The sequence below is a fragment of the Papio anubis genome, chromosome 13, assembly GCF_008728515.1.
Source record: "Papio anubis isolate 15944 chromosome 13, Panubis1.0, whole genome shotgun sequence".
NCBI lineage: Eukaryota > Metazoa > Chordata > Mammalia > Primates > Cercopithecidae > Papio > Papio anubis.
In genome coordinates, this window is record NC_044988.1 from 100401028 (window position 1) to 100426342 (window position 25315).

Genomic DNA, 25315 nt, shown 5'->3' on the forward strand with positions numbered 1-25315 from the left:
TTGGTGGTTGTGCCTCTGATGTCACTCCCCTGTGTTCAGATCCGACCTGCTGGCCAGGTACAGTGGCTCACACTTACAATCTCAGCACTTTGGGAACCGAAGGTGGGACGATCCCCTGAGACCAGGAGTTTCAGAGAGCAGCCTGGGCAACATAGCAACACCCTATTACTACTAAAAATAAAAAAGTTAGCTAGGCATAATAATGTCATGTGCTTGTCTAGCTACTTGGGAGGCTGAGGCAGAAGGACCACTCGAGTCCAGGAGTTCAAGGCTGCAGCGAACTGTGATCATATCATTGTATTCCAGCCTGTGTGATAAAGCAAGACCCTATCCCTTAAAAGTAAAAAACAAACAAACAAACAAACAAAAACCCTATTTAACCTTTCAACACTCTCTTCCAGTCCCACCTCCCTTCTGAAACCATATTTTACATCTCTGGTCTTCATTAATTTTCTGTAACCTCTGCCCTTGTAACTCTTCTGCAACACAAATGAATACGTAATCATATACTGCCCAGTAGTATTTCCTAATAGTTTTATGTGAGTTTCATGGAAGAGAGTGTTGAAACGTAGGTAGGTTTGTTTTTTATTTTTTAACTTATTTTTAACTTTTTTTTTTTTTCTTTTTGATATGGAGTCTCGCTCTGTCACCCAGGCTGGAGTGCAGTGGCGCGATCTCGGCTCACGGGAAGCTCCACGTCCCGGCTTCATGCCATCTCCTGCCTCAGCCTCTGGAGTAGCTGGGACTACAGGTGCCTGCCACCATGCCCAGCTAATTTTTGTATTTTTTTTTTTTTTTATCTGAGACGGAGTCTTGCTCTGTCACCCAGGCTGGAGTGCAGTGGCGTGATCTCAGCTCACTGCAAGCTCCGCCTCCCAGGTTCACGCCATTCTCCTGCCTCAGCCTCCCGAGTAGCTGGGACTACAGGCGCCCGCCACCTCGCCTGGCTAATTTTTTGTATTTTTAGTAGAGATGGGGTTTCACCGTGGTCTCAATCTCCTGACCTCGTGATCCACCCGCCTGGGCCTCCCAAAGTGCTGACATTACAGGCGTGAGCCACCAGGCCTGGCTAATTTTTTGTATTTTTAGTAGAGACGGGGTTTCACTGTGGTCTCGATCTCCTGACCTCGTGATCTGCCCGCCTGGGCCTCCCAAAGTGCTGGAATTATAGGCGTGAGCCACCGCGCCTGGCTAATTTTTGTATTTTTAGTAGAAACAGGGTTTCACTGTGTTAGCCGGGATGGTCTCGATCTCCTGACCTTGTGATCCGCCTGCCTCAGTCTCCCAAAGTGCTGGCATTACAGGCGTGAGCCACCGCGCCCAATCTTTTAAAAAAATTTTTAAGAGATAAGGTCTTGCTTTGTGGCCCAGGCTCGAGTACAATGATGTGATCACTGTTCACTGCATCCTCGAACTCCTCAAGGAAACTGTAAGCTTGTGAATGCAGGTTTCATCTCATTTTCTATTTCCGGAGCATAATGCCGAATACATAGGCTCTCCATAAAAAAAAATTCTTGATAAGAATTATATTAAATGGACTAAATGAGAAATTAAACTTTTTATTCACTTATAAGGAATGAAAGTTCTCAAATAGTTAACTTATTTTCTTATGTATCCTAGGACTTTTTTTTTTTTTTGTTGAATTTTTTTTTTAGATGGAGTCTTGCTTTGTAGTCTCCGGGTCTCAGCTCACTGCAAGCTCCGCCTCCCAGGTTCATGCCATTCTCCTGCCTCAGCCTCCCGAGTAGCTGGGACTACAGGCGCCCGCCACCTCGCCCGGCTAGTTTTTTGTATTTTTTAGTAGAGACGGGGTTTCACCGTGTCAGCCAGAATGGTCTCGATCTCCTGACCTCGTGATCCGCCTGTCTCGGCCTCCCAAAGTGCTGGGATTACAGGCTTGAGCCACCGCGCCCGGCCCCTAGGACTTTTTATCTAGTTCTGGGGTTTCTTTCCCAGTGAATAAACTTATATATGTTTATTTTATTTATTTATTTTTGTACTTTTAAAAACCAGAACATTAATTGTGAGGCTACATTTATTGAAATTCTTGGCTGGGCTCGGTGGCTCATGCCTGTAATCTCAGCACTTTAGGAGGCCAAGCTGGGCGGATCACTTGAGCTGAGGAGTTTGAGACCAGCCTGGCCAACATGGTGAAAACCCATCTCTAAAAAATTAGCCAGGCGTGATGACGCACACCTGTGATCCCAGCGACCTGGGATTGTGCCACTGCACTCCAGCCTGGGCGACAGAGCGAAACCCTGTCTTTAAAAAAAAAAAAAAAAAAAAAATGGCAATTCTTGAGATGAACTGGCTGCTACAGCAGCTGCCCTCTTGGGTTTAGGTGTTAATCCTTTATGGAAATCCATGCCTGAATCTGTGGTGTACATTTTTTAGGTGCCTCATTCGGCCAGTCCCAGTGGCCTTTAGTCTTTTAGCCTTGGCACTCCAGTCATACTTCCTCTTGCACTTGGTTGGGTAGCCACATTTGCCGCAGGTAGACTTTGGAAGGTGATAGGCCCTAGAGCCATAGTGGCAGCACAACGTGTACGTCGTATTGCAACGCTTTTTAGATGATAAGGTTCCCTTTGTCATCTCCCCTCTGTGTTTATTTTTTTATTGTGGTAAAATATACACAAAAATTACCATTTTAACGTGTTTAGGTGTGTAATTCACTGGCATTAAGTATATTCACAGGGACGCAATCATCACCACTGTCCATTTTCAGAATTTTTTCATCATCCTAAGTAGAAACTCTATAACCATTAAAAAATAATATCCCATTTCCCTCTTTCCCCACCTCTTGGTAACCACTTTTATGCTTTTTCTCTCTATGAATTTGCTCATTCTAGGACTTCATATAGCTATAATAATACAATATTTGCCCTTTTGTGTCTGGCTTCTTTCACTTAGCATTTTTTTTTTTTAATTTTTTTTTGAGACGGAATTTCACTCTTATTGCCCAGGCTGGAGTGCAATGGTGCCATCTTGGCTCACTGCTACCTCCGCCTCCCAGGGTTCAAGCAGTTCTCCTGCCTCACCCTCCCAAGTAGCTAGGATTATAGGCATGTGCCACCACGTCTGGCTAATTTTGTATTTTTAGTAGAGATGGGATTTCTCCGTATTGGTCAGGCTGGTCTTGAACTCCTGACCTCAGGTGATCTGCCTGCCTTGGCCTCCCAAAGTACGGGGATTACAGGCATGAGCCACTGCGCCCAGCCTCACTTAGCATGTTTTAAAGGTGCATTTGTTGTTGCATGTATCGGAATTTCCTTTTTTTTTTTTTTTTTTTTTTGGTGATGGAGTCTCGCTCTATCACCCAGGCTGGAGTGCAGTGGTGCAATCTCGGCTCATGGCTCCCGGCTTCATGCCATTCTTCCACCTCAGCCTCCCCAGCAGCTGGGACTATAGGCACACGCCGCCACGCCAGGCTAATTTTTTGTATTTTTAGTAGAGACGGGATTTCACTGTGTTAGCCAGGATGGTCTCGATCTCCTGACCTTGTGAGCCACCCGCCTCGGCCTCCCAAAGTGCTGGGTGCACTGTCACACCTGGCTAATTAAAATAAACATTTTTATAGAGACAGAGTCTTGCTATGGTGTCCAAGCTGGTCTTGAACTTCTGGGCTCAGGGGATACTCCTGCTTCAACCTCCCAAAGTATTAAGATTACAGGATTGAGCCCCCTTGTGCGACCTGATTTTTAAGCAATTAAAAAAATATATATAATATGCATACAGAAAGGGGCACAAATTGTAAATGTACAGCTTGATGCATGATCACAAAATGTATCCTCCGTGTTCCACTATCTTGCTCGAGAAGTAGAAAATTATGAGCACACCCCAGAAAACCTTGTGCCCTCTTCCAGTTTCACTCCTGCCTTCCTCCTCCTCCTCAGAGTCTTACATTTTAGCACCATCGATTAGTTTCCCCTGTTTTTGTTTGTAATATTCCCTTGTTATCCTTTTAATGTCTATAGGGTCTGTGGTGATACGCTTTTTCCGTTCCTCATATTCATAATTTGTGTTTTTTCTCTCTTTCTCTGTCACACACACCTTTTCAGTTAGTTTTGCTGAAGGTTTACCAATTTTATTAATCTTTTCAAAAAAATTTGTTAACTTTCTCAGTTGTTTTCCATTTTGTTGATTTCTGCTCTTTATTTTCTTTCTTTTACTTAAAATTTTTTTTGTTTGTTTTTTGAGATGGGGTCTCGCTATGTTGCCCAGGATGGTCTCAAACTGTTGGTTTTGCCGTATCCTCCTGTCTTTGGTTCTACATGCTTGATTATAGTGATGATTTCACTCTGTAATCCAGCCTACTTTGTTTGACTGTTCTTTTTCTATTTCCTTTTATTCTATTTTCCTGTTTCTGGCTTCCTTTTTTTTTTTTTTTTTTTTTTTTTTTTGAGATGGAGTCTCGCCTGTCACCAGGCTGGAGTACAGTGGCTGATCTCAGCTCACTGCAAAGCCCATTCCCGGGTTTACGCATTCTTCCTGCCTCAGCCTCCCCCGAAAGTAGCTGGGACTACAGGCGCCTCAGCCACTGGCCTCGGCTAGTTTTTTGTATTTTTATAGAGACGGGTTTCTGCCCTGTTAGCCAGGATGGTCTCTGATCTCCTGACTGCGGATCTGCCCTGCCTCGGCAGAAATCAGGGATTGATTCCAAACCTTGGTTGTCCAACATAAGCATTTAAAGCTGTGTATTTCCTTCTAAACACTGTTAGCTCTGTCACATAAGTTTTCATGTGTCATTATCAAAGTGTTTGATTTCCAAATATTTGGAAATTCTAGATATCTTGGTTTCTAATTTAATTTCATTGTAGTCAGAGAACATCCTCTGTAAAATTTCAGTCTTCTGACATTTACTGAGACTAATTTTATGGCCCAGCATATAACCTGTCTTAGCGAATGTTCCATTTGTACTTCAAAAGAGTATGTGTTGTTGCGTGTAGTTTTCTATAAATCAAGTTGTTTCATGCTTTTGTTTAACATCTTCTATATTCTTACTTTTTATTTTTTACATATTTCATCTATAGCTTTGCTGAAGTTTTTTGGGGGGCGGTATCTCTTTTTTACTGAGAGTGATGCTGAAGATCAACAGCTATAATGATATATTTGTTTATTTTTTCCTTTAATTCTATCACTTCTTTTAGTCTTAAAAGCATTTATTCGGCTGGGCGCAGTGGCTCACACCTGTAATCCCAGCACTTTGGGAGGCTGAGCGGGTGAATCACAAGGTCAGGAGTTCAAGACCAGCCTGGGCCAAGATGATGAAACCCTGCCTCTACTAAAAATGCAAAAATTAGCTGGGCGTGGTGGCAGGTGCCTGTAATCCCAGCTACTTGGGAGGCTGAGGCAGGAGAATCGCTTGAACCTGGTGGGTGGAGGTTGCAGTGAGCCGAGATAGTGCCATTGCACTCCAGCCTGGGCGACAGAGTGAGACTAAGCATTTATTAGAAAGCAGGAAAGACTGAAAAAGAACAAGAGAACTAAGCATGTAACTCAAGAAGCCAGAGAACCAAAGTAATCCCACAGTACACAGAAGAGAATAATAAAAATAAAAACAAATTAAGAATGGAAATGATCAATAAAACCAAAAGCTAACTTTGAAAAATAGTATTGATCTAGGCACACTTCTGGTAAGACTAATGAAGAAAAAGAAAAGGTACAATATTTAGAAAATAAACAATATTTAGACGGAAAATATAACTATAAATATTCTGTCAGTTTTTGCCTCTTGTTTTGTTTATTTTTTGGAGACAAGATCTCTGTCACTCAGGCTGGAGTGCAGTGGCAATCATAGCTCACTGCAACCTCCGTCTCCCAGGCTCAAACTCTTCTCCCACCTGAGCCTCCTGAGTAGCTGGGACTGTGGGCGTGCGCCACCACATCCAGCTGATTTTTTTTTTTTTTTTTTTGGTAGAGATGGGGTTTCACCATGTTACCCAGGCTGGTCTTGAACTCCTGGGCTCAAGCAATCTGCCCTTCTAGGCCTCCCAAAGTGCTGGGATTACAGTTGTGAGCCACTGTGCCTGGCTGGTTTTGTTTTGTTTTGTTTTGTTTTTTTGAGACGGAGTCTCACTCTGTTGCCCAGGCCTGGAGTGCAGTGGAGTGATCTCTGCTCACTATAAGCTCTGCCTCCTGGGTTCACGCCATTCTCCTGCCTCAGCCTCCCAAGTAGGTGGGACTACAGGTGCCCACCACCACGCCCGGCTAATTTTTTTGTATTTTTTTTTTTTAGTAGAGATGGGGTTTCACCGTGTTAGCCAGGATGGTCTCAATCTCCTGACCTGGTGATATGCCTGCCTCAGCCTCCTAAAGTGCTGGGATTATAGGCATGAGCCACGGTGCCCGGCCTGTTTTTTTGGTTTTTTGTTTGTTTGTTTGTTTGTTTATAGTTTGTGTTTTTCTGCTAAGATTCACCATGTTTTCATTCATTAGGCCTATCTTTTCCTCTAGATCCTAGAAGGTATTTGTAATAAAGACCGTATCTGCTAATTTAAATATCTGAGTCATCTTGGGGTCTGTTTTTATTTATTGCTTTTTCTGCATATTATAAGTCAGATTTTCCTGCATTTTTGCTTGTTAAATAATTTTGATTGTATGCCAGACATGTGGGTGTTATATTGTAGGGATTCTCAAATCTCGTTATCTTTCTTTAAGTAAGTTTTCATTTTGTTTTGACAAATAGTTAGGTTACTGTAGTTACTTAAATTACTGTGAGTTATACTGGTTGTTAAGTTCGTTTGACCCTGCCAGGTTTGGTTTTATGCTTTGTTAGTATGGATTTATCCTCGGTCCAGACACCCGGCCCTTACAATAGAGGGTACTCTTTAGACTTAATGATTGGCCTTTTTGGGATCAAAACAAAATGACAAGTGCTCAGCAAAGTCTCTCTACCCTGGATGAACTGGTACTTGAATGTTTTCCAGCACTGTGAAACCTCTGTGTCTGTGCAGTTCTCAGCCTCACAGCCACTGCTGTTTGCTAAACTTTATAGAATCTGGAAGCCATGGACCCATAGGATGCCTCCCACCATCTTCTGCCTACCTCTGTGTTCTGTTACCCCACCCCTGCCCTCATCTTCTCTGAGATTTCTTGCCATACAAATTCTACCTGCCTCAGAATCCTCAAATCCAAGTCTTTGCTTCCTCAGTTCACAGAGATGGCTGCTATCAGTTTAGGTTTCACCTCCCTGCACTGTGTTTGGGAAGGTGCCCCAGGCAGGAAGTTGGAGGCAACATGCAATTTACCTTACGTTTTTCTCTTTCCTCACGGGTCACAGCCTATCGTCTAATGCCTGAAAACAGTCGTCTCAAATATTTTCTTCAGTCGTACAATTGCTTAGGACAAAAGGATGTCTAATACCACTTTTACTGCATTATGGACAGAAGCAGAAGTACAATTCTGCATATTCTTTTTTTTTTTTTGAGACAGAGTCTCGCTCTGTCGCCCAGGCTGGAGTGCAGTGGCATGATCTCGGCTCACTGCAACCTCCGCCTCCTGGGTTCAAGAGATTCTCCTGCCTCAGTCTCCTGTGTAGCTGGGACTACAGGCATGCACCACCGTGCCAGGCTTTTTTTTTTTTTTTTTGTATTTTTAATAGATAGGGTTTCATCATGTTGGCCAGACGGGTCTCGAACTTCTGACCTCAAGTGATCCACCTGTCTCAGCCCCCCAAAGTGCTGGGATTACAGGCATGAGCTACGGCGCCCCGCCAGACTTTTTTTAAATTTTTTTTTTGAGACAGAGTTTCGCCCTTGTTGCCCAGGCTGGAGTGCAATGGCGCAATCTTGGCTCACCTGCAACCTCCATCTCCTGGGTTCAAGTGATTCCCCTGCCTCAGCCTCCCCTTTAGCTAGGATTACGGGCATGTGCCACCATACGGAGCTCATTTTGTGTTTTTAGTAGAGATGGGGTTTCTCCATGTTGGTCAGGCTGGTCTCAAACTCCTGACCTCAGGTGATCTGCCTGCCTCAGCCTCCCAAAGTGCTGGGATTACAGGCGTGAGCCACCACGCCCAGCCTCTGGCCAGACTTTTAAATGTGAGCCTTGCAGGTAGTTGTGCAGTATTATCTCCCAGCCTTAATTTGCCCTTCTTTGATGACTCATGAGGGTAAGCACCTTTTCATATGTTTACTGGCCATTTGGAATATATGTGTACCTATGTATCTCTTGCTAGGTCACCTCTTTTGTCCATTTTTCTATTTATGTTTGTTCCTCATTGATTTTTAGGAGTTATTTATATATTCTCTCCTTTTTTTTTTCTTCTTTGTTTGAGGCAGAGTCTCATTCCGTTGCCCAGGCTGGAGTGCAGTGGCATAGTCTCAGCTCACTGCAACCTTGACCTCCTGGGCTCAAGCAGTCCTCCAACTTCATCCTCCTGTGTAGCTGGGACTGTAGGTGTGCGCCATCACTTCTGGTTAATTTTGGTATTTTTTTGTAGAGTTGGGGTTTTACCGTGTCACCCAGGCTGGTCTCGAACTCCTGAGCTCAAGCCATCGGCCCACCTTGGCCTCCCAAAGTGCTGGGATTATAGGCATGAGCTGCTACCCCGCGCCTACCCTGTGTTCTCTCAATACAGGTCCTTCGTTGAATGTATTTTGACTATGTTCTTACACTTTGTGGTTCGCCTTTTCACTCTATTTATATAGTTATAGCCTTTGTGCTTTTTCACTCTCTCTTTTTTTTTTTTTTAAGACGGGGTCTTGCTGTGTCACTTAGGCTGGATTACAGTGGTGGGATCTCGGCTCACTGCAACCTCCGCCTCCCGGGTTCAAGAGATTCTCCTGCCTCAGTCCCCTGAGTAGCTGGGATTACAGGTGCCCGCCACCACGCCCAGCTAGCTTTTGTATTTTTAGTAGAGAAGGGGTTTCACCATGTTGGCCAGGCTGGTTTTGAACTCCTAACCTCAGGTGATTCGCCCACATTGGCCTCCCAAAATGCTGGGATTACAGACATGAGCCACTGCGCCGGGCCGCTTTCTCACTCTCTTAGTGGCGTCGTTGATAAACCTTAATTTTGACTTAGTCTAATTTAATCTTTTATGGTTAGTACTTTTTTTGTGGTCTGTGTAAGAAATCTTTGTGTCTACCCTAAGGTCACAAAGAAGTTTCACTCTTTTACATCTTATGTTTATAGTTCGCCTGGAATTGTTTTTTCTGTGATGGGTGAAGGTTCATTTTTTCCTTCATATTGACCTAGCTCTTTAATTGAAAAGAACATCTGCTGCTGTGTAAATCAGGTATACATGTAGGTGTAGATCTGCCGGGGAAGTCCTTACCGTTAATTTGTTGCCTTTGTCTGTCCTTGCACAAGTATTACAATGTATTACTGAGCTTTAAAATCAATTTTAATGCCTGGTAGAATAGGCCTCCTGTTTTGTTCTTCAATATTGTCTTGGCTTGCTCCTTTGTATTCCATATACATTTTAGAGTGGGTTTTATCAGCTTCCATACCCAATCAGAAATACCCTTAAGGATTTTCTTCTCTGATTGCACTAAATCTATAGGTTTCTTTGATCCTGGAAATGAATAATAGAATATAAAAAATTCTTACTGATGAAAGAATGCCATTGCGGGAGACTTTTTTTTTTCTGTTAATGATAAAGGCTAAATGATTCCTGTCAACTGTTTCAGATTTTCAACTTTCAAAATACCTGCTGCTGCTTTCCAATCCGCCTTTCTCTGTTCTTTTTTTTTTTTTTTTCCCAATTGTTCTTTGACACTCAGTACTTGTCCGTTGATAGTGGAGACCATGTTTATACATTTTTATGGATCGAACAGTATTTTTTTTAACAGACTAGCTACTCAGTGAATACGCAGTTGAATCTGTTTGTTTGGCAGGTTCAGGCGTTGAACAAGTACTCGGTGCCTGTTCTGTATCAGGTACTGTGTCAGTCTGGTGTAATAGAGCCAGGAACAACATAGCCAACAAAAGGCTCTTTGTGTTAATTTATATTCCTGAGGACCACCATTGGCCATCTGCTTGGAAGAATGGTTATGGCTTGAATAAACTGTGTAGAGTGGGTCCAGGGAACCGGCTGAGGGAAGGGGACATTTACTTAACCTGATCTTCTTTGTTAAGCAGTAGAGAGACCCCTGGTGGAGCTAGCAGTGCCCTTTATCTATAATAGCTTGGTTTTCATCTTTTTTTATGTCAGTGGCTGCTTGTGACCTCTCCCCAAATCTGGTGGACTCATTTTCTCTGTGTATTTAATTTTTCTCCTGGAAGTGACTAACAGCTGCTTCTTAAGTCCTCATTCCTTTCTCCAGGTTTCCGATGCTGCCATAATTTGTTCTGTCCACTTGGGATGCTGCTGTAGTGGGAATATTGTTCCTGTTACCGTCTTCAGGTTACGAACCTTTTCCCCAGCTTGTGGTCAAATCCCAGGGGTCTGATGGATCCCACTCATTTTAGGATGTGTTATGCGAAGCTAACATTACAGGCACAGGTGTTTTTTTTTTTTTGTGTGTGTGTGTGTGTTTTTACTGTGTCCATCTGTTCTTAGAGGAGCAAAGGCTAGCATGATCTTTAAACTCCTCCTTTAAGAGTACTGAATTTCTGCCAGGAGCGTGACTTGTTCCTCAAGTGTCACTAGGTTAATTGGTATTAGCAATGAGGGATGAAATTGGGAAATCTTAAAAAGTAGAGAATTCCTTCAGATTTCATTCTTGAGAGGTAGAAAACAAGAAATAGAGAAATAGAATTGCTAAACAGAGAAGGGGAGTGTTTTTTAATAGAGATATTTTTATATGAGAATAAGAGGATGGGGCCGTAATCTGAGGTTGCCTGTCTTGGTTGCTCTTTGGCTTAGTTGGGTCTTGGGTTGGTTTACTTCCTGTACAGATCATGAGTTACTAGGGGCTGAATTTACAGTAATATCTAAACTGATTGGAACCTTCACTTGAATAGAGTTTAGTTTTGGCATATTCACTTTTAGAGAAAGGAAGGCAGCCAACCCAGTATGAAGAGTTTAGTCAAAACAAACAGCTCCCAGATTTGCCCTGGTAGTGAATAGATTCAGCATAAATGTTTGCAGTTTCTACTTCTTCAGTATCATATAGTAATTTATTGTTTTATTGATGATTCTGCAGCATCCTAGGTTGCAAAGAGTGTCTCTTGTGGATGTGTAAAGTTAAAAAACTTTTCTTTTCTTGTAGCAGGGTCTCAGTATTGCTCAAGATGGTCTTGAATTCCTGGGCTTAGGTGATTCTCCTGCCTCTGCCTCCCAGGTAGCTGTGAGTACAGGCATGCACCACTATGCCTGGCTGTAAAGCACTTTCATATACTTTTTTTGGGAGGTCTATGGTATAGGTAGGATAGTCATTATTCCTTCCTTTCAGTAGGAAAACTTGTGCTTCAGGGTAGTAGTGTTTTTAGGGTTACATTGCTGAATAGTTTTAGAACTGTGGTTGAAATCAAGTGTCTCTTGACAGCTTGAGTGTTTTTCAATTGGAAACATTACTTTTTGAAGATAGACTGTATCAAAAAGTAAAAACATTACTTTTTGAAGATGCAGTTTGGAAACATTTGCATCATTGAAATGAGTGGGGTCTAGTTTTAGAATTTAATCAAAGTTTTAATTTTTTCACAATTTTGAGGTATGTTTTTAATACTCAATTGAGTATTCTTATTCTTTTTTTTTTTTTGAGACAGAATCTCACTCTGTCACCCAGACTGGAGTGCAGTGTCACGATCTTGGCTCACTTCAATCTCTGTCTGCCAGGTTCGAGCAATTCTCCTGCCTCAGCCTCCTCAGTAATGGGATCACAGGCGTATGCCACCAAGCCTGGCTAATTTTTGTATTTTTAGTAGAAACAGAGTTTAGCCATATTGGCTATGTTGGTCTTGAACTCCTGGCCTCAAGTGATCTACCCGCCTCAGCCTCCCAAAGTGCTGCGATTACAGGTGTGAGCCACTGCGCCCAGCCTCTATTGAATATTCTTACCCTTTGGTAGTTGGGTGTTTTGGTGTGTAGCAAACATACTTTATGTATACTCTTATGATTTATAATTTTATACTGTTATGAAATTTTATAATTATAAAATTATTTATAATTTAAAAAAATCTATATATTGTCCTGCAAGCTGTGTGGCAGTTTTAAGATTTATTTTAAAATTAAATTGAACATTTTTTTGTTTTGTTTTTTTGAGATACAGCCTTGCTCTGTTGCCCAGACTGGAGTGCAATGGCGCGATCTCGGCTTACCGCAACCTATGCCACCTGGGTTCAAGCGGTTCTCCTGCCTCAGCCATTTGAGTAGGTGGGATTACAGGCATCCGACACCACATCTGGCTAGTTTTTGTATTTTTAGTAGAGACCGGGTTTCACCATGTTGTTGGCCAGGCTGGTTTTGAACTCCTGACCTCAGGTGATCCGCCTGTCTTGGCCTCCCAAGGTGCTGGGATTACAGGTGTGAGTCACTGTGCTCGGCCTAAATTGAACACTTTTGAATAGATAATACATTTTCTAATTTAAACTACAAAACTACAGTACAAATGTGCATTTTCCGAAGCTTGCTTACATCTCTGCCACTCTATCCTTTTCCTTCTCCTACTCCTCTGGAAAGCATTTTTTGTATATTATTTTTTTTTTTATCCTTCCAGTGTTCTTTTTTGCAAATACAAGCAAATATATATTTATTACACAAAAGATAGCATACAGTGTATACTGTTCTGTACCTTCTTTTTTGTTTTTCCCTTAATAGATCCTCAGGATCTCCCCATATTGGAATATGTATATCTTCCTTCTTTTTATGGCTGCATTGAATTCCACTATCTTAGAAGTATCATTGGTTTTCCAACCAGCTCCCTTTCTGGAGTTTTGGAGTGTTTGCAGTCTTTAGCTATTATAAACAGTGCTTCAGGGATAACCTTATAGCTGTGGGAGAGATTCCTAAAAGTCAGGGCACTGGGCTAAAGGATACCTGCATTTGTCATTTCTGTTAGCAGATGGATTCTACTTAGTAGGTAGCTACCATTTTGTGTATGTCTGTGTGTATATATATGTATATGTATGTGTGTGTGTGCACGCATATATATATATATATATATATTTTTTTTTTTTTTAAGAAGGGTCTGGCTCTGTTACATAGGCTGAAGTGTAGTGGCATGACCTCAGCTCACTGTGGCCTCAGTCCTCAGGGCTTAAGTGATACTCCTGCTTCAGCCTCTCTAGTAGCTGGAATTATAGATGTATGCCACTATGCCTGGCTGTTTATTGTATTTTTTGTAGAGATGGGGTTTTGCCATGTTGTCCAGGCTGGTCTTAAACTCCTGGACTCAAGTGCTTCCTTGGCCTTCCAGAGTGCTGGGATAATAAGCGTGAGCCACCACACCTGGCCTGTGTTAATATAGTGTAATAGAGATCTATATTGGTAGATATTTCCACATTATTCTAGTTTACAGTCCCACCACTGGTGATACAGAGGGTGCCTTCATCTCCAAAGCCTAGCTAAGGGAGTGTATTGTCAAACTTTGGGACTTTTTCCAATCTGATATGTGAGAAATAGTATTTTAGTATGGTTTTAAATGGTAGCTTCCCTGTGAGTGTGGTTGAACATTCTTTTTTGTTGTTGTTTTTTGACACGGAGTTTCGCTCTTGTTGCCCGGGCTGGAGTGCAGTGGTGTGACCTCAGCCCACCACAATCTCAGCCTCCCGGGTTCAAGCAATTCTTCTGCCTCAGCCTCCCAAGTAGCTGGGATTACAGGCATGCGCCACCACACCTGGCTAATTTTGTATTTTTAGTACAAAACTCCTGGCCTCAAGTGATCTACCCGCCTCAGCCTCCCAAAGTGCTGCGATTACAGGCGTGAGCCACCGCGCCTGGCCTGAAAAGGACTTTTCAAGGGGGAGAAAGGACTGTTGAAATAGGGAAGACACTCTGACCATAAGGAGGTGTGCAAGCATCTTCTTTTTCAAAAAATGTTTTCCATTTTAAAAGTCTTTAAAACTTTTATTTAATTAATTTATTTATTTTGAGATGAAGTCTCACTCGGTCTTCCAGGCTGGAGTACAGTGGCATCATCTCAGCTCACTGCAGCCTCTGCCTCTGGAGTTCAAGTGATTCTCCTGCCTCAGCCTCCCAAGTAGCTGGGAGTACAGGTGTACGCCGCCACACCCAGCTAATTTTTGTATTTTTTGTAGAGACGGGGTTTCACCATGTTGGCCAGGCTGGTGTCGAACTCCTGACCTGAGATGATCCACCCGCCTTGGCCTCCCAAAGTGCTGATATTACAGGTGTGAGCCACCGCGCCCAGCCACCTGGACATGTTTAAAGAACCCAGTACCTCAGGTTTAAGGAGCTTTTATGTTTGGTCCAGACTATGTTTCAGGGAAGCCACAAGGCAGAGTTTAAAGCTTGCTGAGCACCAAGCTGGTTCTTGGTGCTAGCATGACTGAGACTAGTGAAAAAGTCATGTTGAGGCATCTGCTCAGTTCCAGTGTCTTCCTTTACATCTGCTTGTGCCTACTGTTTGCCACCTTTGCCAGTGTATTAAAACAGCCTCTGTCTCAGAACAGTGTCTTTTTTTTTTTTTTTTTTGAGACGGAGTCTCACTCTGTTGCCAGAGTACAGTGGCGCAATCTCGGCTCACTGCAACCTCCACCTCCCAGGTTCAAGAGATTCTCCTGCCTCAGCCTACTGAGTAGCTGGGATTACAGACGTGTGCCACCACACCCAGCTAATTTTTTGCATTTTTAGTAGAGATGAGATTTCACCATATTGGTCAGGCTGGTGTCAAATTCCTGACCTCGTGATCTGCCCGCCTCCGCCTCCCAAAGTGCTGGGATTATAGGCATGAGCCACTGCAGTGTCCTTTCTTGAGGAATGGTGGTCTATTAGGAGGAAAGCAAAAAGATAAGACCCAAGGCAAAGGAAATCGTAGTCTCAGTGCAAAGATACAATCAGAACATTGCATAAGGGGGAAAGAAATGTCATGCTAGTGTTTGTATTTTAATTGCCTTTCCTTATTTAGACCAATAGTAATAACAAGTAACTTGGGTTGAATGCTTACTAAGTTCCAGGCAGTAGTCGAATAACTTTGGCTATTTAATATTCAGAACAATAGGGAAGAAATGAAAAGTAAGAACTTACTAGCACATCCAGAGTGTTTATATTTCTTGAAAAGCTCATTAGACGTGGTTGGTGGAATGAGACAGTTTGTGTGTATGAACAAGAATACGCAAAAATATTAAAACATGATATGAGAGATGGTAATATAGCAGGTCCCTAGATAATGGCCTTGTGTTCACTGTTGTTTCATTATCATGTTGATGAGGAAAAAAAAAAATCAGTTCCCTACTGGAGCTCCTGTCTGTTTGGAATTTACACATTCTTCCGTGTCCTCGTGGAACTTAACTCTTGTTTATATCAATTACCTTGCTGATTGATGGACCAATCATGGAAAATTGGTATTGTTATATGTCATTTTGCTCAAAGCCCCAGTTTCCAAGAACCTATCAATGACATTAAGTGAGAACTTACTGTAGTTACTCCCTCCTCATTCAAAACAAAATTATTGTTTAGTGAATATAATATAAGGAGAAAAAATTTTTTCCCTCATGTGTATCCTTCTGTGTGATAGGTGTCTTTTTCTTTTGAGACAGGGCCTTGCCCTGTCCCCCAGGCTGGAGTGCAGTGGCACAATCTTGATTCACTGCAACCTCCACCTCCCTCATTCAAACAATTCTCCTGTCTCAGCCTCCTGAGTAGCTGGGACTAGCAGGTGCGTGGCAGCATGCCTGGCTAATTTTTGTATTCTTTTTAGTAGAGACGTGGTTTCACTATATTGGCCAGGCTGGTCTTGCACTCCTGACCTCAAGTGATCCACCTGCCTCAGCCGCCAAAGTGCTGGGATTACAGGCATGAAACACTGTGCCTGGCCCGATAAGTATCTTTTTAGGCAAGCAGTGCTTATGTTGTTTGTTAGTGGTAAGCTGCCTTTGTAGCTCTTGTGTTACCTTGACTGACACATGATGTGATGTTTAGTTAGTAGCATCCTCCTCAGCACTGTCTTATTCACAGTCATTGTCAATCTAAATGCATAGTGCTTCCCGATTTTTTTTTTTTGAAGGCTTTTAAAAAAGTTTAATTGAGATATGGTTACAATGGAGAAAAGCCTTCAGGAAATATAAAAATAAAAAAACTTTTTAAGCTTTATTATAAAAACAACACACATTTTTGTAAATTATTCAATCAAGGAAAATTGATTCAGAAAGCCATTTGAATTCAATCAGCGTGATCAATGATAGTTTAACCCCTATTCGAATGAAAATTAATCCTCTCCTAGTCAAAGTAAGGAAGATGTAGGTACCCTAAGACCATTTTCAGGGTGCATTTGGGTTATATTACTTCCACATCAGGAACTCCTAATTACTGTATGGATTTTATAAGTTGATCCAACCATGGTATGACTTCTGTGGGTGCTGGAAGTCCACATTGCTTTGTAATAATGTATAATCATGGCTGGGTGCAGTGGCTTATGCTGCAATTTCAGCAGTTTGGGAGGCTGAGGTGAGAAGATTGCTTGAGCCCAGGAGTTTGAGACCAGCCTCTAACATAGGGAGACCTCAACATAGGGAGACCCCATCTCTACAGAAAATAAAAAATAACAATAAAAAATGTGTAATCACAGTATTAAAGTGAATCAGAAGAGTTACTAAGTTATGATCCTTTAATTGAATCAAAGTTTTTTGTTTAAATTGGCTTGCTGAGGAGTGTCCAGTAAATTAATAATGAATTTTGTAATTAATATTATGTTAATATTAATTGTTGTTTTAATCAGGTTACTGCCCTGCATGCCAGCTTCCACTGAAGTGGGAATGTTTCACAGTGACTCAGTGGCCAATTAGCAATGCTCAGATTCGCCATTTATTGAGAGATTCACATACACACAATCAATCAATTAAACATTCACAATGTGGTTATTAAAGGCACTAATTAGGGGGACAATAAACCACAGGGCTGGCTCAGAAGTTCGGAGCACTGATGGACCCTCAAGTGGGTTGGAAATCCCTTGGATGCTGGTAAGTGAGGAGTGGCTGTTCCTCTCCAAGAGAGCCCCTGGGCGGCAATTGTCATGCTAGGAGGAGGCCTCAGAGTTCTCATGGACCAAGATTCCAAAAGTGCCCCAGACATCATCAGCTCCTTGCTGTGTGTGTGATTCTCCACAGGTCTGCCCAGTGTCATGGTCTCAGTCAGCTCTTCACTCCATTTTCCATTGGTGGTGATCCTGTGACACAGCAGGTGGTGTTATCTCACCACCTTATTCTGTTAGACATACGTTTATCACTTTGAAGAAAAACAATTTTACTGCGATCTCAGTTGCCAGTCTAATACACATGTGCTTATCATTGTTTGTTTGGTTTTCTTTTGAGACAAGGTCTTGCTCTGTCACCCAGGCTGAATTGCAGTGGTACAATCATGGCTCACTTCAGCCCCTAACTCCTAGGCTCAAGGGATCCTCCCACCTCAGTCACTTGAGTAGGTGGGACTACAGGTGTGCACCACCCCACACTCAATTTTTTTTTTTTTTTTTTGTAGAGAAGGGTCTCACTATGTTGAACTCCTGGTGGCCTCAAGGGATCCTCCCACCTCGGCCTTGCAAAGTATTGGAATTACAGGTGTGAGCCACTGCACCTGGCCTTTGCTTATCACTGTGAGGGGTAAACAGTTGCACGGTGGGCTTAATGCTACCTAACACGAGTGACTCCATGTTTAGACAGTTCTGTGTTGAGACAGTGGATCACAAATGATTATTTCATAGCAATGAACGGCCACAGGTACATAGGCTAAGGCGCAACATCCCTGCTCCTGGGTTATCCTTTAGTCAAAGGGCTGGAAGGGTCCTGGAGGTTTGCCACTTCTCCATGTTGAGGTACAGAGTTCCTAGACTAAGGGACTGGCTGCACTGTTATGTGTGAGTGCTAGTCATGGCTACCTGGCACCCACAAATGCTACAGCAGACCCATGGTCGAGGGAGAGGAGCAGGAATACCAGTTACCATGCTGGAGTAACAGTTACCGCACTGATACACCAGTTACCATGCTGGAATAACAGTTACCATACTGGTGTACCAGTTACTTACCATGCTGGAGTAACAGTTACTGCATTGATATACCAGTTACCATGCCAGAGTGAGTGGTTTTTACCAAGGTCTTGGTTTTGACCGAGACCTTTGGGTTGTACAGAAAGGGCGAGACCATGCCTGTCCTCAGGCTTTTCCAATCTAGTATAGAGAAAAACAGGAGCAAGATAAGAACAATGTACTGAAAAGGAAGTTGGATGAGGGCCTGGAAAAAGGGGTGAAGTGAGCTGGTTGGGATTGGTGAGTGCTACAGCTTCCTGCCCGTTGACAAATCAGTGCCATGGTGGCTGTGGTGTCCCTGGCCCAGACCCTCTCAGGCAGGGCCTGGGTGCCCTTTACAGAGCAGTTGTGAAGAGAAAGGAACCTAGCCATGTGACCTTTTGTTCCACAGACCTAGTCCTTTGCTGTGGTGCGAGACTCAGTCGTCAGCCCACTGAGTCATGTATGTTCTCTGGTTGCCCCTGGTTTTGGCTGAACTCAAAGGGTGGCTATTTGTGAGTATTGGTACTTTTTGCCACTTGTGTGCCCTAACTGTGGTGGATGCCATTTTGGGGATTATGCTCAGCAGTGAGTCACATAAGATGCACACGTAGCTTTTCGGTGATTAATCCAGGACAATGCCTTTACTGACATACTTCTGAGATGTACTGATGATGATTACATTTAAAGCTTTTTCTCCATTGGCTAGCAGTTGAGACCCATTTCAACAAAAGCACTTCCATCTCTCCTGAAGTGCATTGGGAAAACTGGAGGGCATTACTAGATTTACAGATGATGGGCTGTGCTTTAATAACCCATCTTAGCCAGACTCCAGGTTTCGTCATATATTCCGTACCTGTTATTGCTGCCATTGAGGACTTTCTCTGTGTTAGGCACTATGTAGTTTTCTTGACATATTTTTTTTTAAAGTTACCAAATTATGCTTTTGGTAACTTTGGTAATTTGGTAAATTTGGTAATAAAGAGCCTTTATTCTAAAGTGCAAATCTAAGTTTGGGGTTCAGTAGCTCAAAAATCTCTGGTGGTTCCCATTATATAGAGAAACAGTCTTCGTTTTAAAAAAGGTCATGTACCCTTATTAGAATTTTGTGAGCAAAGAAACAAATATGTGTGTATCATATATATTTTTATATGTATATCAGATGTATGTACATTACTATATGCTATTAAGATACTTTATATTATATAATATATACTCTATATTATAATACTGTATATTATAAAGCATTCATAAAATGAAAATGAAGAAGATGAAACAAATTGCATTGCAAATATTTAAAATTTTTTTTTTTTTTTGAGACGGAGTCTCGCTCTGTCGCCCAGGCTGGAGTGCAGTGGCCGGATCTCAGCTCACTGCAAGCTCCGCCTCCCGGGTTTACGCCACTCTCCTGCCTCAGCCTCCCGAGTAGCTGGGACTACAGGCGCCCGCCACTCGCTCGGCTAGTTTTTTGTATTTTTTAGTAGAGACGGGGTTTCACCGTGTTAGCCAGGATGGTCTCGATCTCCTGACCTGGTGATCCACCCGTCTCGGCCTCCCAAAGTGCTGGGATTACAGGCTTGAGCCACCGCACCCGGCCTATTTAAAACTTTTAAAAATGTGTTAGTGGTAGAAAATTTTTTTGTTTCTAAAAAATTATTAATGAGCAATAGGACTGAATTTGCTTCACCTTTTTTTTTAAATCTTGATTTAGCATTTGTCATACAGCTATTTTAACATCTTACGCTAAAGTTTATTATTATTTTTTTTTTGGAGACAGAGTTTTGCTCTTGTCGCCCAGGCTGGAGTGCAGTGGCGCGATATCGGCTCATTGCAATCTCCATCTCCTGGGTTCAAGCGATTCTCCTGCCACAGCCTCCCAAGTAGCTGGGATTACAGGCGTGCACCACCATGCCCAGTTAATTTTTGTATTATTAATAGAGATGGGGTTTCGCCATGTTAGCCAGGCTGGTCTTGAACTCGTGACCTCAGGCGATCCACCCGTCTCGGCCTCCCAAAGAGCTGGGATTACAGGTGTGAGCCACCGCGCCCAGCCTAGTTTATTCTTTTACGGTGCTTAGGGCAGGTAGCCTCTAATATGACCCCCAGTGATTCCCCACCTCCTGGTATTCCTGGCTCTTTTGCAAATGTCAATTCTAATTTGGTCATAAGGTCTCTCTCTTGAGAGTGGCTATAGATTCTAGCCCTGCCCAGGAAAATAAGTTAGGTTCGAATGTGTTGGTCAGGTGAGGCACAGGGCAGCACAGCAAGACACATGAAATAAAAGAAGTATTTTTATTACTTACTGATCCCAGAGAGGAGAGAGAGCGAGCCCTGGGCCAAAACCTTTATTGGGAGTCCAGGGAGTTTCCCAAGTGGGTTTCCTAGGGCTACTATGTTACCCAAGCTGATAGTTCTAATTGGTGGGTTTAAAGGGAGCGGGCACAAGCTCTGTGGGGGTCACGCTGTGAATGAGACATGGTCACTGTAGCATATTCATCTAGTACTTGTGGGGTCGGGGAACAAGAGGGGTGAGCCACATGGGTCGTACGTAGCTGTCCTGTAAAGAGGTAGGGGAGGTGGCCGTCAAGAGGCATGGTGTTAGGCAGATGTCTGGAGTGACCACATTGAGGGATTGGGAGGGGGTGTGTTTCTATGCTCCCTTAAGGATAGTTTTGAAAACAACATGCTTGCTGCAGACAAATATTCAAACATTTTATCTTTAAAACAAATTTTAGTACTGGTAACATTTATTAACTTTTTTTTTCTGTTCCCTGATTTGCTACCCAGCTTTTACATCAAAGCTCCAATCACAACCCTTCTTGTTTTTTTCTTCTTTTCCCTGAGACGGGCTCTCGCTGTTTCGCTAGGCTGGAGTGCAGTGGCCACATCTCGGCTCGCTGCACCCTTCGCCTCCCAGGTTCAAGAGATTCTCCTGCCTTGGCCTCCCGAGTAACTGGGACTACAGGCGCATGCCATCACGCCCAGCTAATTTTTGTATTTTTAGTAGAGATGGGGTTTCACGATGTTGACCAGGATGGTCTCAATCTCTTGACCTCGTGATCTGTCCGCCTCACCCTCCCGAAGTGCTGGGATTACAGGGGTGAGCCACCACGCCTGGCCCCTTCTTATTTTTGTAGCTTGTCACATGATGAATGCTTTTTACTCTGTGGGAGACCAAGCCTTTGAGTAATAGTTTGCTTTTATTTTTGTTTTAATTTATTTTATTTTATTTTATTTTTTGAAACGGAGTCTCGCTCTGTCGCCCGGACTGGAATGCAGTGGCCGGATCTCAGCTCATTGCAAGCTCCGCCTCCCGGGTTTACGCCATTCTCCTGCCTCAGCCTCCCGAGTAGCTGGCCCAGTAGTTTGCTTTTATAGTTTGCTTTTATAAACCAGAATTCGTTCTACACATAGAAGGATAAAACTGTCTTTTCTCTCTATTTCCTTTGCTATTCCTTTTAAGGAGAGAAATTACAGTAGAATTGGTGGCCTAATGATGTAATTGCCAAATTTTCTTTCGAGGTTTTAGGATAGAATGTTTTTCACCTGTTTGCTTTTATCTGCGACAGAGTGGGCAAGGAATACCGGTAGAGTGGTGAGAAGGGTATTATCCCTTCCTGGGAACCTTTTTTTTTTTTTTTTTGAGGCGGAATTTCGCTCTTGCCGCCCAGGCTGGAGTGCAGTGGCGCGATCTCGGCTCACTGCAACCTCCACCTCCTGGGTTCAAGTGATTCTCCTGCTTTAGCCTCCCGAGTAGCTGGGGTTACAGGCATGTGCCACCACACCTGGCTAATTTTTTTTTTTTTTTTTTTGAGACGGAGTCTCACTGTGTCTCCCAGGCTGGAGTGCAGTGGCGCGATCTCGGCTCACTGCAAGCTCCGCCCCCCGGGTTCACGCCATTCTCCCGCCTCAGCCTCCCAAGTAGCTGGGACTACAGGCACCCGCTACCGCGCCCGGCTAGTTTTTTGTATTTTTAGTAGAGACGGGGTTTCACCATGTTAGCCAGGATAGTCTCGATCTCCTGACCTTGTGATCCACCCGCCTCGGCCTCCCAAAGTGCTGGGATTACAGGCTTGAGCCACCGCGCCCGGCCTGGTTCTTTTTCTTTTTTGAGACGGGGTCTCGCTCTGTCACCCAGGCTGGAGTGCAATGGCGCGATCTCGGCTCACTGCAACCTCTGCCTCCTGGGTTTGAGTGATTCTTCTGCCTCAGCCTCCCGAATAGCTGGGATTACAGGCGCTTGCCACCACGCCTGATTAATTTTTATATTTTTATTAGAGATGGGGTTTCACCATGTTAGTCAGGCTGGTCTTGAACTTCTGACCTCAGGTGATCTGCCTCTCAGCCTTCCAGAGTGCTGGGATTACAGGTGTGAGCCACCGCGCCTGGTCTACATGGTTCTTTTTCTATTCAGCTTTTTTGGTAGGACTGAGGTAGTTGTAGGGGAGTGTTGATAGGATAGCGAAGAAATTTTAACCTTTGTTGAAAATATGCAAGACACTGTCATAATATTTAAGAATATATAAATGTTATCATTTTGTACATGTCCTTTTGAAACTCACTTTTTTTATTCAGCTTTTTTTTTCTTTTCTTTTTTTTTTCTTTTTTGAGATGGAGTCTCGCTCTGTTGCCCAGGCTGGAGTACAGTGGCGCGATCTCAGCTCACTGCAACCTCTGCCTCCCAGATTCAAGTGATTCTCTTGCCTCAATCTCCCGAGTAGCTGGCAGGCACGTGCCACGACACCTGGCTAAATTTTTGTATTTTTAGCAGAGGCAGCATTTCACCATGCTGTCCAGGCTGGTCTTGAACTCCTGACCTCAGGTGATCCACCTGCCTTGGCCTCCCAAAGTGCTGGGATTACAGGCGTGAGCTACCGTGCCCAGCCAAACCTACTATTTTTAATGGGAATGGGTTTATTACAGAGTATTAAATAGCTAACAGTTACGGGGAGGGCTGAAAAAGCAGATTCTTGGTTGGGCTTCATGAGTGATTCCCAGACAGAATGGCCTCACAGACCTGGGCCACTGAGGAAGCTGCAGTCTCTTCAGGAATTGGGAATGTGTCAGCTGTAGAATCTCTGCCACAATCAAGGCCTTACTGCGCCTGGCTCCAGAGCCAGGTGTGGTCAGCCAGCAAAATTGATGTCCTGCACTCCGCTCCTCAACACCCACGAAGCCAGTGCCTGGACACAGGACTGCTCGTCCTATTTCGGAAAACCAAATGCTTCCCAGCGGGGCTTGCCCACAGCAATGGCAGAAGCAACAGATGTGTGCTGGGCCTCCCATCTGCTTTCCAAATCTCATGTGATTGTATCCAACTTGCAGACCCTAAATCACATTTAAACTGTAGGTGCAGGGGAGTTGGTGATGTGGCTTTTAGATTTTCAGCCTCTGCACTATAAGAAGAGAAGAGACCCTGGAAGGAGGGTGAAATGGCTACGGAGTATACATCCACCGTATTCACTCCAAGTTCTTAACCTGATATGAAGATGTATGGGTATAATATAGGGAGGCTTTGACCCCTGTAATTTTATGCACACTGGGGAATGTGCACAAGAACATTTTTCTTTCATTAGATTCTCAAAGGGGATGATGACCCAACAGAGGCTAAGCACCATTAACCAGATAAATTAAGTGATTAAGTGCCCAGATTCTGAAGGCAGGCAGGCCTAGATGTGAATCCTGTCTCTGCTTCTTAGCTGTTATGAAATCTTGAGCATGTTATTTCACTTCTGTAACCCTTAATTTTCTCATCTTTAAAATAAGGTTCTGAGGATGCTTTTATGGAGGTTTCATGGTACCAGCATCCTACTGGGAACTGTAACTCCTGCTGCCTACCAAATATCTAGAATATCTTTGGCTTGGCACTCAAGGTCATCTCTGAAGTAGCCCAAACATGCTTTCTTGCCCTTCTGCAGGGTTGCTGTGAAGGGAGTATAGAATGCCTGTATGGTAAATGCCTGGTAGAGTGCCTGGCCCCAAAAACAACCAGTAAGTCGTCTTCCTTCCCAAAGCTAGTCACTGCATGTATGTATTCATTCATTCCTCAGAAGAACATGGCCAACATGAAACTTAGCGTGTGCTGCTGCCATCTCTGTTAAGAATACCCCTTGGTGGCCGGGTGCAGTAGCTCATTCCTGTAATCCCAGCACTTTGGGAGGCTGAGGCGGACACATCACTTGAGGCCAGGAGTTCGAGACTAGTCATGGCCAATATAGTGAAACCCCCTGCCTACTAAAAATACAAAAAATAGCTGAACATAGTGGTGAATACCTGTAATCCCAGCTACTAGGGAGGCTGAGGCTGGAGAATCACTTGAACCCGTGAGGCGGAGGTTGCAGTGAGCCAAGATTGCGCCATTGCACTCTAGCCTGAGTTATAAAGCAAGAGTTCATCTGGAAAAAAAAAGAAGAGCCAGGTGCAGTGGCTCACGCCTGTAGTCCCAACACTTTGGGAGGCTGAGGCAGGTGGATCACAAGGTCAGGAGATCGAGACCATCCTGGCTAACAAGGTGAAACTCCGTCTCTACTAAAAATATAGGAAAATGCTGCAGAAGTGGCCGGGCGCGGTGGCTCAAGCCTGTAATCCCAGCACTTTGGGAGGCTGAGACGGGCGGATCACAAGGTCAGGAGATCGAGACCATCCTGGTTAATACGGTGAAACCCCGTCTCTACTAAAAAGTACAAAAAACTAGCCGGGCGAGGTGGCGGGTGCCTGTAGTCCCAGCTACTTGGGAGGCTGAGGCAGGAGAATGGCGTGAACCCGGGAGGCGGAGCTTGCAGTGAGCTGAGATCTGGCCACTGTACTCCAGCCTGGGCGACAGAGCGAGACTCCGTCTCAAAAAAAATAAAAAAATAAAAAAAATAAGAAATAAAAAAAAAATAAATAAAAATAAAAATTAAAATTAAAAAAAGAAAATGCTGCAGAAGTGAACTTGGCTATCACTTCCTCTGTTCCCACTGCATGCTGTGCTATTGCTGTGCTATTTATCACAGCGGTGTTTACTGTCTTACACTTGCCTCTCTCTCATCTCCTCTTTTTTTTTTTTTCGAGATGGAGTCTTGCTCTGTCGCCCAGGCTGGAGTGCAGTGGTGCGATCTTGGCTCACTGCAACCTCTGCCTCCCGGGTTCAAGCAATTCTCCTGCCTCAGCCTCCCAAGTAGCTGGGATTACAGGCACATGCCACAACACCTGGCCAATTTTTGTATTTTTAGTACAGACAGGGTTTTACCATGTTGGCCGGGCTGGTCTTG

The 25315-nt window shown here is 43.6% G+C and overlaps 1 protein-coding gene and 1 pseudogene across 1 annotated transcript in view; one reads left to right on the top strand and one right to left on the bottom strand.

Annotated features, from left to right (window-relative positions):
- Window positions 1–25315, top strand: part of ABL1 (ABL proto-oncogene 1, non-receptor tyrosine kinase) — a 180738-nt gene that overhangs the window by 10249 nt on the left and 145174 nt on the right. The gene's annotated exons all lie outside the window — the stretch shown is intronic.
- On the bottom strand, window positions 2265–2592 carry LOC108582309 (annotated as a pseudogene).